The sequence below is a fragment of the Boleophthalmus pectinirostris genome, unplaced genomic scaffold (genome assembly GCF_026225935.1).
Source record: "Boleophthalmus pectinirostris isolate CB_2022bp ecotype Guang Dong unplaced genomic scaffold, ASM2622593v1 HiC_scaffold_6, whole genome shotgun sequence".
Taxonomy (NCBI): Eukaryota; Metazoa; Chordata; class Actinopteri; order Gobiiformes; family Gobiidae; genus Boleophthalmus; species Boleophthalmus pectinirostris.
Window position 1 is genome coordinate 17,646,152 of NW_026571447.1, and position 15,199 is coordinate 17,661,350.

General features: G+C 38.3%; 1 protein-coding gene across 1 annotated transcript in view; it reads right to left on the bottom strand.

The window, feature by feature from the left end:
- ldlrad4b (low density lipoprotein receptor class A domain containing 4b) overlaps window positions 1–15,199 on the bottom strand; it is a 332,819-nt gene that overhangs the window by 271,543 nt on the left and 46,077 nt on the right. The window contains exon 2 of the mRNA XM_055163708.1: window positions 12,524–12,586. The gene's annotated coding sequence lies outside the window, so the exon portion shown is untranslated. The remainder of the gene's footprint in view (window positions 1–12,523; window positions 12,587–15,199) is intronic.

Consider the following 15,199-nt stretch of genomic DNA (forward strand, 5'->3'; position numbering starts at 1 on the left):
CACCACTGTCGGCAGGTCTTTCCATTGTAAAAAAAAAAAAAGAATGTCTAGAAGGATTATAGAAGGTTTGTGTGTACTAAAATGAATATATGTAGCCCAAAGTTTGCACGGTCATTTAAAGCACATGTTCAGAAGACACTCCCTACAAAAGATTTGCAGAGCAGACAGGTGGCATTGAGATATATAAAAAAGCCTTACCCTTGTAATGCTCTTTACAGACTTGCTGAATCCTTTTAAAGCACTACAATGCAGTTATTATTCATTCACTCCACACTCGTGGTAAGCTCTGGTGGTGATAAACTATGGTGGTAAGCTACTGGCCCAGACTCACAGAGGGTTGCCAATATGCACCATTTGCCCCTCTAAAGTGTCTTGCCTAAGGACGCAAAAACAGAACTTGGTGGACCTTTGGGTCAGGGGACTACTGCTTAAACCAGTGAGCCACTGTAACACTTATATATACAGTATTTTTCGGACTATAAGTCACTCCGGAGTATAAGTCGTACCAGTCAAAAAATGCATAATGAAGAAGATAAAAACATATATATGCCGCACCGGACTATAAGTCGCACTTTTTGACGAAAATTTATATTTATAAAATCAGAGACCAGGAACTGACACTTCATCTTGAAAGTCAAGTTATAATAACAATAGAATAGAGAACAATAGGCTGTTAACGTAACATATGAACAGTTCTTCAGATAACTATAGCATAAACAACAGAACAAGTTTACCAAACTCTCCATCTCACTCCAAATCACTAAATCCATTGACTTCTTAATCTCGGTGTCACCTCTGGAGGTAAACGGAGCGCCACTTCCTCTTCTCGTCAGACTCAGCATCAGTTCCAGTTAGAATTATTCCAGCCTTTCTGAATCCCGACAGGATGGTTATGATGTTGTTACCTCCTTTCATTCACACATTTGAATAATCCTGCGTTATTAGTCTCTCTCCATCTTCAAATCTTCAAATGCTTCTGATGGCATGCAGTAGTAATTTTCAACTCAACAGGCACCTTTAACCTTTAACCTTTTGTTCAGCAGAGACAGGCAATTCCAGGACTGAAATCAGACAAATGATTCTTGTGAAGGTGTATGGAGTTTAAACACACAGTGGAGTACTTTCTGTATTACCACATCCCGTTTGAGAGAAAAAGCTTAAATATACTACTACATGGTTTGTGTGTTAAATACTGTATGTGTGAATGAAAAAAAACAAAACACAACTTCAGGTGTGTTTGTGATGAGGGAACCACATTATAGCATAGATCAGAAAACAGACAGCATGGTTTTGGTTGTCCCTGAAGTCCAGGCTTTGTTGATCCATCCAGTGACTTCCAGGAAAGTTGCATGGCGCAAACTCCACAAGTTTCTTGCTCACTCCAAACTTTCTTTGTGCTGCTCGATTACCATTTTTGGCTGCATATTTCGCTACTTGCAGCTTGTAATCTTGTGTCTTTTGGAGGGCATTTGTGTTCAGTCTACTCAGTTGTCTTAAGTTTTTGTATTTAAAATTTTCAGTGGTACAGAAGTAACAGTGCGATCGACTGACATGATACCAGACAGGACAGCAGCTGTTTCTGCAGGAGACATGCTCAGTAGAGTGATGTGACAGTGGTACAGGAGTAATTGGAGTAGCAGATACTGTCAGTGTGAAAATTTTAACATATAAGTTACACCGGAGTATAAGTCACAGGACCATGAAGAATATGGAAAAAAAACACACTTATAGTCCAAAAAATATGGTACACCATTTTATGCATTGACAAGCAAACCTATAAGTATACAAAATAGCTTGTCAGATGTGATGTCACTTAAATCTTTTAAACAAGTTATAGTAGTACCAGAATGGTACAACTTATTGCAATAGAGCGCTGATTGTTTAGAATACAACGCTAGTATTTGTGCATAGACAAGTTGTTTCATTCCTTTGCCATGTTCGAAAGACATGAAGCTGTCCACACTCGTCTGAATGTACATACACTCTTTAAAGCCCACTATAACCTCTGTCCTGTTGATGCCTTATTCTCTGTTGCTAAAATGGACCACTTATGGACAGAGATGGGATATTGGTGGGACACATTACTGGAGACATCCCATGGAGGAAGTAGAATTTGGTAAAACAGACAAATAAAACCTAATGGAAATGGGGTGTGTAGACTGGAGAGGTGTAGGTGGCATTTTAAAGCCCCCGGGGAGCTCTTTCAAACAGCACTTTTGGTCATGGCCCCTCTGTGACCCCTCCATCAGACTGTCCCCGATTGGATTGTTCTTCCTGCTCGCTGCTGTCTGCCAGGCCCACCGCTGATCGTCCTCCTCCAGGAAAGACAGGGGCTTATTCCTGGGTGGAATGGATGAAAAATGACTCTGACTCCTGCAGGTCAGTGTTCATTTGACTTAAAAACGAGAGAATTCAAGGGGAGCAAGTGTTGGGAAGAACACTTTGAAAATGTATTTTAAAGAATACTAGTTAGAGAATATTACCTATTACCTGCTTTAAACTATTTTGTAACATATTTCGTGACATGGTCCAACAAGAGTACTGTATTTTGAATACATAAAATATCTCCAACTCCTGTAGTCTGGAAAAAGCCTACTGGTCTTCTTTTGTTGCTTATTTATTTATCTTTTATTTATTTTTATTTTTTGTAACAATTATACTGAAACTGCAATAAAATTTATAAGCACATCATAACTGCACTCTGCTGTCCACTGCTGGCCATCAAATACTTCATTTACCAGTAGCGGAATAATTGAAAATGTTTTTTGAAGGTCAGGTTAATGTTAAAGGTTGTTCAGGAGTCTGTGCCTGATTTTGAACCAAGAGTGAAGAACATAGTAAAAGATAAAAGTAAAGTATAGGTATTTCACTACACAATTATTAAGTAAGTAAGCAATATTAGTTTACAAAGACAATGAAACACATACCATAAATATTCCAATGATGCAGAAATCTTCACAACCATCTCTACCAATCAGAATTCTATTTTGATCAAGGGCTGCACAATATATTAGCCAGGCTGGCGCCACCTAGTGCCTTCACTCAATTTAATTTCTCTCCAGCGACTACGTCAGGAATCAGAATACACTAGACGGTTTGCAAGAACCCTGGAAGTTGTAGACCGCGCACCGGCCAAACAGCGAAGAGCTGTGAAGCCATGATGTCAAATTCAAGCACCTGTCTGGGTCCCTTTTTGTGGTACAGCACATCAGTAAACGAAGCGGTTGACATGGATGTAGACGAAGCCATACATCAATGATTCCTGAGATCGAGGATTTTAAGCCGGAACAAAGAGAATGTTTAGTGAATTTTATCAAGGAAAAAGACTTTATTGCCCTTCGTCCTATCTGATTTGGCACATTACATACGTCACCAAATAGCAGCAATTGGTTAAATAAAAAAAGTACCCGCCTACAGTCGAGTGAACTAATGCTAATGCTGACAGGTCAGACGGTCTCCACAAAGTGAAACCAACTGATGAATCAGGATAACAATATATTGCAATGAAATAAAATTTTGAGTTGTTGAAATGCATTGGATTCTCGTATTTGTTCACCAGTCTTCTTTCAAATATTAAAGATGCACTGTGTAACCTTTCTGGTGGAAGATCTGCCACCTGTCTCCATAGAGATATTTTAGTTTTGCCTTGATTCTTCCACCGTATGGAAATAAACTTAGTAATCACAATTGAGCCAGCCAGGTTAATGGTCAGATCTATGGAGAAGCAAGCCTGCACATGGCAAATATTCATGTTTTAAAGGTCTTTTTGAGCTATAAAACACCTGCAATTGAACAAATACATGAGCGATATGAGGACTGACCTATTGTGGAACATTCCCAGCAAAGAAATAACAGCTCCATGGAAACAAGCACCACCTTGGAAGTGCATCTTTAATGTTACCAGAGTCGTTTAAAATGTGAACTCTGGACAAATGTCTGCGCAAATGTAATCGCAATACCCTAGAAAGATTTTTTCCAAAACTGTGCAGCCCTATTTTGATAGCGTCGTCTTTCTAATCCCTCAAGTAGAATATTTTTCACATCTCATTGGAGCTTCAGCGCAGTAATCTAAAGTCACCTTGGGTCTGTTTTTGCTTCACTTAATTGCTATTGATCAGCTAGCATAGCAAAATTCACAAGATTTTTTTCCTGCTAGATCAAAGATGGGTGTGTTCAACTTATAAAAACATGACTGACAGAAAAAAAAGAAGAAAAAAAAAGAAAACCTTGCCTTTTACACATAAATTCAATTAAGCAGTGACTTGAATTAAAGATTTATGAAGATGTGCCTGAAAGGGGCAGAAAAGCTTGTTCACGGGTTTGTGATTACTCTGCATCACCTTTCTTCCTCTCTTTCGCCTTTTCTCTTTTCAACATTTTAAAAAGATTCACAAAGCTGACACTGTGCAGTCGGGTGAGCACTCCCCCGGAGGAGAGGGCACATCCCCGAGCCGGTGGAAAACTTCAAATTAGTTTTTCTTTGTCTGATCAAAAGAGGCTCTTTGAAGAAGTTTGATATTATGCCCAAATTATTAAAGCAACACCATGAACCTTTGAATATATGCAAAGACAGTGCTACAGTCTGCTCCACCACTGCAGAATACACATTGATTCCTGCTCTAGACTGGTACTGAAGGTTGTCAGGGTGTCTCTGGTGTCCTCTACTTTGACTATGTTTAAATCCAGGCTCAAACCACTTTTATTTAGCTGTGCATACAACTTTTTATTCTGCACTCTTCTCTTTTAAATGCACTATATGACATAAATAGACTCATGTGAGCTTTAAGTGATGTTATAATGTTGTCACCTGGTCAAAGTTGTGTTTTGTGGAGTTGTGTTTTGTTTCATTCACCCGTGTTTGAGTAACCCTTCATTATTATTTTATCTACATCTCCAAAGCTCAAAATGCTCTGTTCCACCTTGCAATGTCATGAAGTGGTAGTTTTCAAGTTAACAGCTCCTTTTACCTTTAATTCAGTAAAGATTGGCCATTCCAGGGCTGCTATGATCCAAATTATTGTAGTAAAGGTGTATGGGGCACTTATTCTATTACCACATGACATCACAAGGTGGAATAGAGTGTTTTCTGTTTGAGAGAAGATCTTAGCCTAAATATGCAGGATTTGTGTGTTAAATATGTGTGAATGAAACAAACACACAACTTCAGGTCTGTTTGTGATGAGGAAACAACTTCAGAACAGAAATCAGAGAGTCGTGTAATATGGGACTTTTGATGTTAATTTTATGTTTTGTCGTGTTTGTCCTGTGATTTTAATGTCTTTGGATTACTTTATGTACAAATTAAGCAATACAAATAAACCTTGCCTTTCCTTGAATTGTTGTTTGATAAGTACCCTGACCTACCTTTTTTAAACCTGTTGCAGTGTATGGAATAATTGTTGCAAAGTTATAGGCTAATAATACTAGTGACAGAAAAGTACAGAGAAATGTAAAAAGTCTGATTGCAAAGATAGAAAAGTTTGTAGTTACTGTTCGGCCACACCTTCCTGTTTACTCCACATTAGTTTCCATTTGCTGAGAGTGGATCATGTTGCAGAGATGCCAGTAAACCATCTGAGAGAGCGCTCAGAGGAAAACACATGGAGGACAGAGACGGAAGAGAAACAGGACTTCACTCTGAGGACAAAGAAGACCAAAATACACTTAAAATCTAACGGAGCGGAGATGTCAGCTGGAATTTGACTTATATATTGACACCAAAGCCACTGGGGCTACTACACTTGTAAATGTTTCAAAACTAATTAAAGATGGGGTACCTGATTTTCAAATAGTGGACGGAGGGAGTATGTAATCACCTTATTCTGCCCACCTACTACTTTTTATGACTTCATATAACATGCACTGTTGTTTCTGTGAGCACTTCCACTTAAAAGTCCTATACTCCTGTGAACTTTAAGCCATGTTAAAATGTTGTTACCTCATCACAAACATAGCTGGAGTTTTGTGTTTTGTTTCATTCACACATGTTTGAGTACCCCCTTATTATTTCCCTGTCTACATCTTCAAAGCTCAAAATGCTCTGTTCCCCCTTGTGATGTCATGTAGTGATTGGCTATAGGAGGTTAACAGCTACATTTTACTTTTAGATTAGTAGAGATTCAGGGGCCAAAATCATCCAAATCATTCTAGTGAAGCTGTAAGAAGTTTAAAAACGCAGTGGAGCACCTTTATTCCTGTATGGCATCACAAGACAAAATTAGTAGGCAAAAGAGAAGAACCCTAAATACCTAAATATCTGGTCTGCAGGATTTGTGTAGTAAACATGTGTGAATGAAACACCACACAACTCCAGGTATGCTTTGAATGAGAGAAAAGTATAGAGTATAGAGTATAGAGTATAGAGTATAGAGTATAGAGTATAGCGTATAGAGTATAGAGTATAGAGACAAGTCTAAAATCATATAAAGGTTCAATGTTCAAAGCACCAACTCAACAATGCACTCTTTGGGTAATTTGAAAACAGCTCTGTTTACAGTATAACGTATTTTCTATCGAGATCAGCAGCCCCATGCAAAATCAAACAAATGGAATGATACTTAATGGCAACTTCCGAAATAAGGTCATTAAAGACTAACCCATGACTCAAACTTGTTCTGAGCTTTGCCACAGTGATAATATTTGTATGCATTTTTTTGACAAAGTTAAACATGACAGGGATGAACCGGAGCACAGCCCACCCGCTCACATCCTAGAAAATAAAAGCAACATATCAGACTGTTTCTTTTGAGTTTGAGATCGATAAAATGTTGTATAATCAGCAATATACTCTGAACACTCACTCATTCAAACCACCTTTTTTTTAACAATTGACTTTTATCTCTGAACTTCACACAATTCTCTTGTCTAGGCACAATTTACCAAAGACAACCTCTATAGCTATATTTAGCAAAGTAAGCTCCAAAGAATCCATAACTTTGTTCAAATGACCTTTTCTTCACATTGTAGGTTGATGTCTGCACTGCCGTCGCCAATACAGATAGTCTAGCTGCTTTAATCCCAATTCTCATGCCCAGTGGATAACGAAATCAGGCTTTGGTCATGCTCCTGTTTTGCTCTGAAGTCAGCTATTAAAATGTTTAATACAGCCTTGGGGCCTAGCTCCAGCTTTGATCCTCAGCTAGGGTCTGTTTTTTGTATTTTACGGCACTGCAGCTAATCAGTCTTACAATCAATATCTTATTCTACGTGCATTGTCTTCCATTTCCTCTCAAGTAAAATGTGTTAGTAAAAGTTTGAGGATTCTTAGTAAGTTTCTGGTTTGGTACTATAGTGTTGGTGTGGCATACTAAAGAGTAGAGGACAGGACGTGTCTCATATGTGCAGCCAGAGCTTGGACTGCAGTAAAGAGCAGTGCATTTCACTCTGCCAAGGCCCAGCCACTGAATAAATCACCCTCGTATAAAGATATACAATAAATTCAGAGCGCGGGAATCAGAGCTGCTGACCAGGGATCTCAGGACTCATTGAATGTGAGCTACCACTGACTCTTATTATTAAATGAAGGGAAAGTCCTCCTTTTATGTTACAATGGGTGGATTTTTCAGAAGCACTAGATTTTTGCCAGTTTGTAAGATTTTGGTTTCAGTTGCAATTGCAAACACTCAGTCCTGTCACAAAAACAGAAACTGCGTGTGTCAGAAAGATATATCACGTATCAAAATAATGCAGTAATAATGTACACTATAACAACATGTGAATCGCTAAACTTTTGAAGTATCCAGTAATAGCTAAACCTTGGCCTGTCACAATAAATACTAACAACTTATCATTGACAGATGGAACAATCGTTTTCCTAGTGGTAAGGGTGGACAGAGTAACTCAAACTTTTGTGTCATTTATAAAGGGCTATGAACTGTGTAGAACAAGAAATATTCCAGTCAGGCCAGATGGTTTCGTATTGTTCCACATTTAGGAGATTACATTCAATTTCATTCTATTTTTATAACAAAAGTTACCTTCACATTTATCCAAGGGTGCCAATGTCAACCGAAACCAGCGTAATAATACCCTAAACCAGCTTCTGAACCATCCAAAATGTATTTTAGTTCTGACTTGCTCATAGCACAGCATCTACTATTTCCATTTTCCCCCCAGTCTGTGATAAAACACATCTATGAAGCAGCTCAGTCGTGTGTCATCTCTGTGTGTAGCATATATTTACAAAAGATAAGAGTTTGCAGTGACAGAGGGTTTCCTATCACCGGTTTCATGCATGACGAGCTCAAGTGCAGATCTGATAGGGTCGGACAGGAAGCCAGAGATGCTTTTGCCAATCAATGTCTTCGGTAACACACACACGCACACACACACAGACTCTTCTACATACTGAGATAGCAGCATGAACGTGAAAAGAGATGATTTTGTGGCGTTAGTGCAGGTTTGCTTTATCAAAGTTGTCAGGCGAGCAGATCTGCAGAACAGGCAAACGTGGCTAGGGTTGAAAACAGCACCAATATGTCCTAACTGTGTGGAAGACTGTGAGAGCTTTCTAAAGAAAAACATTGACTAAAAAGTTGCTGATGTTACATATGGTTAAGCATTTGATATATAAAAGTCCTATACTATAACCCAAAACAGACTCTTGTGGGCTTTATGACATGTGTTAGAATGTTGTTATCTTATCAAAAACATACACAGAGTTGTTTTCAAAATGCTCTGTTCCAACTTGTGATGTCATGTAGTGGTAGTTTTGAAGTTAACCGCTACTTTTTACCTTTAGTTCAGGAGAGATTCGCAATTCCATGGCTGAAATATTTGAATGATTCTAGTGAAGGTGTATGAATTTTAAAAACACAGTGGAGCACTTTCTGGATTATTAAATGACATCACAATGTGAAACTGAGTGTTTTCTATTTGAGAGAAGAACTTGGCCTCAATATGTAGTTTGTTTGTTAAATATGCATGAATGAAACAAAACAGTTATGTTTCTGCTGAGGAAACAACATTATAACATAGATCAGAAAACAGTGTAATATGTGACCTTTATACTCGTTTTTAAACATTAAAAAGTTAAAAGTTGCTGTGCTAAGTATAATGTGCATTAAGCTAATTACAAATCTTAATATATAATAATTTCAGAGGCCTGGTGGCAGCAGCTTCCCTTTACTGCGTGCATGTTCTGAAAAGGGTTGCATAAAAAAAGAAACTGGTTTCACAGTTGATGCTAAAATAAATGCCAACATCTATATCACAATTTGCACAAACAGTTGCTGAAGTTAACTATTACATTACAATATTGTTTGTCTTTATTTACTGTAGTTGAGGTGTAAATGTGCTTGTTTACAATGTTAGAAAGTAAACTTTGGAGAATAAATGTGATCTTAGCTCAAGCGAGACTCCTAATGGAAGTAAAGTGCTTAACATTCAGAGGTGGTTTGGTGTTAATCTCCCAAACACAGGTTAGCGCATATGGTGCCTTATATAATATATTGAAGGATACATTTTCCATATGTTCTGAGCCAAATTTCACACTTGCTTGCACAGACAGATATCAAGGGAGTGAGTTAGCCAGCTGAGCCCTGTCTGAACTCTCTGTGAACTGTGGACACACCCAGTACTGAAGGGACCACACACCTGGGTCTGAAGAACAACCTGGGAAACCTAAACCGCGTACGTTTCATCTATAGCGTATTGACTTCGTTCACATATAACACATTAGGCTTTCTTTTGTTCAGCACTTGTACGTCCCTTTGAAATACAAATAGAAGCAGAATAAAATAGAAACAAATTATCTTTGCTGATTCCTACCTCAAGGGGTCCCCCTACCCCTGAATGGGAAACACTGCTTGCTTTACTAAATCACTTCAATTCTCAGGCTCATATAATCGTGATAAAGTCTGATTTACTGTATGTGGTTCTCAGCTCATAACATTTGACCTATCACTGGTCAAACACAGCGCTACAATGAAGTGTACTTAAACATTTATAACATGATGTATCATTATGAGTGAATACTTGATATACACTTTGGTCTTCTTATTCTCAAGTGGAGGATGCATCTGTTGCATGTTACTGTGACTTTGATTCCAGCTCAAGTCTGCGCTGGTGCCATTTCCCAGAGGAGGTTCTTCACTGTTCATTTGGTCCTTCATCTATATGCTACAGTCTGTATCCCTGTTCATTTGGTCTCTCATCTATATGCTACAGTATGTATCCCATGAGTATTTTTATGCCTCTAAACTCTGTCTGGCAATTTGCGTTGAGCCGGCACACTCTCTCCAGTTCAATTGAAAAAGAAATCAGTGCACAAAGGAGCGCTCCATGCTCCGAGGCAGCATTGTGTGCTTATGGAGGGGATCCTAAACAGTTTAAAAGCAGCTGGGAAGCCTCATATATTCACAGTCTGTCTGGTAAATATATATAAATGTTTTCAGTGAGCACTGCAGTCTCCAGTGAGCAGAGCTGACAATACGGTTCAGTGGTGCAGGAGGAGCCCGGGCGAGACGCTGGAGTCTGGGAAAACCAGGTTGATTGGGCGAACTGGGATTCAGAATACAGCACTTTGCAAGTATAAGTGTGGTGAAAGAAGGTCGCCAAGAGTGCAGATTTAAATAAAGGTAATAGCTGAAAGTGCAATATGTTTTCTGGTAGGGGTCTGCCACCTGCTTGTCTCCATGGAAATACTATTGCTTCATCTGGAATAGTCCACAGTACATCGTTAAAAGGCCTATATTATGCAAACTTATTTCTTGTAAGCTTTAAGCCATTTTAGAATGTTGTTAATTCATCAAAAATATACCCAGTGTTTTCACACATCTTTGAGTAATCCTATTATTATTAATCTGTCTACAAAGCTCAAAATGCCCTGTTCCACCTTGTGATGTCATGAAGCAGTAGTTTGCAAGTTAATCAGTATCTTTTACCTTTAGTGGAGTAGAGAGGCAATCCCAGGTCTGAATTTATCCAACTGATTCTAGTTTAAAAACGTAGTGGAGCATGTCCTGTATTACCACATGACATCACATGGTAGAACTGAATGCTTTCAGTTTGAATGAAGAAGTAAATATGCAGGGTTTGTGTGTTAAACATGTGTGAATGAAACTAGGTATGTTTTTGATGAGGAAACAACTTTATAATATAGATCAGACAGCAGCGTACAGCAAACAGCATAATATGGGTCCATGTGTTTATCTTGAAAAAGTATTCTATTTGTTAACTGGGTTGGTAATGTAGGCTGTATATAAGAATGGACACAGCTAACAAACTAGCCGTGGCGTTCCAATTAGGAAGTTTGCATGCGGGCTCTTCTGCCTCCTTCTTACCCTGGCTCCAATTGACTGCCATTGGGATCTTGTCGTCCCTCTCTATGTAATTGCTGTGGTAAGCCTCCTCATTTTGGTCTTAAAATGCTCCACATGATCCTGAATTTTTCATTTCGCTATTTTGTCCCTAAATCAAGATACATGAACATAACGGACTAATCAAAAGCCTTCATTCCACGAAGTCGCTCCTGCTAGCGTTAGCAACAGGTTTGATTGACAGCTAGTGCGTTTCGTTGTTAAGTAAGCCCGCTTTCTGGTGAAAAGGGTGGGCCCATTTAACAACCTCAATCATGATTGGTCTTGTGGTTGCTATGATACTCGTGATCGGATTTCCAAATATGGAGCCTGGCTCCAAATTCGCTCCTGTAACCATCCAGCTTCATTTGAGTGACGCTGAACGCTATGGGTGAAGTCATACTCGTTTAGTCCACTTCTTTTATACAGTCTATGGTTGGAAATAATAATTAGAAAAATATTATCAAATATTTTACTTTTTACCTATTTGTAGAGCAGTCAATTTAAATGAAGAATTACTCATAGCATTTGAAAACACCCAGCTCAGCGGTGTTAGGCTACACAAACTTTTCAAAATGGTCATGCCTTTCACACAGCTTCATTTAACTGGAGCAAAGAGTTAAAATATTTGCTTTTCCAGTTTTCTAGAGTGAGTCTGTGTGAACAAGGGAGCAGCATCGTCACCAATAACACCACCATCTGTTGGAGCAGAGATGTCTCCACACCTTCCTCCGCTGTGTCCTCCACTGACTCTGTTTATCTAACTCTCCATGGAACAGTATAAGATCTTGTGTTCACATCTTCACTGTAAGGCCCACACTCAAACACATTATAAGATCTTCTATGTTTAATGTGGACTTTTATATCTTCTCCCACAGACTCATGGGGCTTGGTTTGAGCTTGGCACAATGAAAAAAGGAAAAAATAGAGGAAAAAACTACAAGGAAAGTCCTTCCGGCAATATGTTTTGATGATACATGTAAGAAGACCTTTATGGACGTTGACTAAGTAAAACTATGTCAATATGTGGTAAAAGGTACTAGACTACAACATTTAGTTTCCTTCTAATATAAAGCCAAAATCATAATTCGAAACATGACCAGTCAACATAAAAATATTGGTCACATTCATTACGTTACATTAGAGTATGTTCAGGTCACGCTAGGAGAAGGATTCAACTGCACAGACAAGAAACAAGCAGGCCAATATTAGACATGTGTACTCACTCATTTTAGATCAGCGATGAAATAAACTGCCCCCTCCACGGCTGACTTGCTCTGACCAGTTCTCTAGAAAAATGAGACAAAAATCTAATCAAGATAGGAGCATAGTGATATGCACATGTAGAGAGAATAAACACTAGATACCGTAAATAACTGCACAGTATATAAAAATCTGTTTTCTTGTTGATTTAACCATTTTTTTTTTACTATGTACATCAAAAATATCTGACCATTATCTGATGTCAGGAGTTGTCAGATTATTGAAATGTCATTTTACATATGAGTAACATCCAGGAATCATAATGAACTAATGCATTAACTCATGTACCAGGAAAGTGTGGTTTATTTCTGAATGTTCATACCTGTGCAGGTTTTGACCATAGACTGTATATATAAATGGACATAGCTAATTTGCAAGCAGAGGTGCTTGCGGCTCCATCGAAAAGTGGAATAGTGTCACCCCTCTCTGTGTAACTGCTGCTGTGAGCCTCGTCATTTTGGTTTTAAAATGTTAGATTTAACCCACTTTACATTTTCCTGGTCTTTTTATTTTACTATTTCGTGTGTAAATAAATTCCTATCCTAATGAGAACCTGGCTCTAAATTCCCTCCTATAACTGCCGACCTTGTGAGCTTCATTTGACTGGAGCTGAACGCTATGGATGACATCACTCTCTGTTTGTCCACTTCTTTACACTTCTCTTTGGTTTTAACAAAAATAAATAAATAAATAAATAATTAAAGGGGCAAATCTTCCAAACACAATTAAGGTACATACAATTTCAGATCTAATTATCGAATTATTCTTGTTGTCCAATTTTTACTGTTAAATGTACCCACTGACTGCTGACGATTCTGGCGGTGTATATTTCAGTGACTCAGAGTATTAAAGTATGCGTGTGTATGGAGAATGGGGCTTGTACAGTGCACACACCTGTCCACAAAGACCCGTTGTTAGTGAAGTGTCGTGTGTGTAATCTGAACTGTTGTATACACAGGGAGTGGGTGCAGACATCAGCAGTGTGTGAACATTAAGCTCCTGTGAGGGTTCGATTTCAGACTGATAAATCCCCCTGTCAAAGCATCACAACAGGACCAGACAGACAGCCATATGTGCTCCTCTATATGTGATGTACTATAGTGTGAGAACAGGATTTACATTACACTGCTCCTAAGGTGTTGATGTTTTGATATGTGACTTATGAACCTTTGTAATGCACTCAACATAGAAAGACTTCGGTTGGAGAATGAGGGTTGGGTGGGTGCTTTTCATAGAGCTTGGGAACCTGTGTTGGAACATCTCCTGGGAAGCTTAATGGGTGCAATGGGTTTAATGTTTTGTCATGTTGACACACACAAACACACATGTTTGTTGTTGACACACAATGTGGTTGGCAATAATTTTTATTCTGATAACAATATTCAGGCCATACTATGTTGATTTTTAATAAACAATACACTCGATGTTAGAGAAATTCCATTTTGGTGCTGTATCTCGTAGGAATGTAACAATAACCGAAATACCGTAATTGTATCATCAAATGTCTCACAATAATATCGTGGGTTATCACAATATATCGAATCACAAGTTCCTTTGCTTAAATGTATTGTTTTATAGTAGTATAGTAGTAACACCTTAAAAACATATGCACTACATATCCCATGATTCATTTCAGTGCAGACAACATGAAGAAATATGTTTTTTTACTTGAATTCTTGGGATTATGATGGTAATAATTCACACCAAAATCTTGTCAAGGTAAGTCAAGGTATCAAAGTGTCCCATATACAATTATATTAGCCTCTTCAAAATATCGCAATAAATATCTTACTATGAGATGCACATCGTGATAATATCGTACCGTGAGATTTGGATATCGTTACATCAATAGTACCTAGGGCACTTACTGTCAGTTCAGTCCTTGTTATCTTGGCCTACATCATCAGAGGTATAATACTCCCTACAACAGAAGCATATGCAGACTGGACTGTACTAGACTGGACAATACTATCACAATGTCTTGAGGGTTCATGTACTGATGGTAAATAAACTTCTGTGTTACTCCAGCGTCATGCCTCTTCTCTTCAACTCTTGGAATACAACAATTACGTAATTCTACAGCACAACTGTTTAATGTATTCAGTGTATTACAACATACACTATCGGTTTGATATTTTGATAAACATCTCACCCAAACTTTGCATTTGCCTTGATCTAGAAGTATATGTTTGTCTTTTTTGAGTATCTGCAATTGTGTCAAAACGCGCCAATCATTTTTTTTCACGGCTTAACAAAAATACTATATAAATATAATGTCTAGTTGAAGTTACGGACAAGACCTGCAGTCCAAATCTGGTCGTGTTACTTTTTTCTAAAATACTGAATTGACTATTTTGTCTTAATGCTGACATAAGACCTCAGCTCCAGTGTAAAGGCTCACCATGGAGACATAACACAAACCCAGAGTCCACTTCAAATCTGTTCCTCCAGTTTTATGACAGTTGTGGCGTATCGAGTTACATGGGTTATAGTCTGTTTGATTTGAGGTTTCTGTAATGGGAAATGTCAGAACAGTCAGACAATCAACAATATGACAGAAAGGGTAGGCAAACTTATGATCTCTGCTGAAATAGTGCATGAAAGAAATGCACATACAAATCAAATTAGTGGGGTGGTCC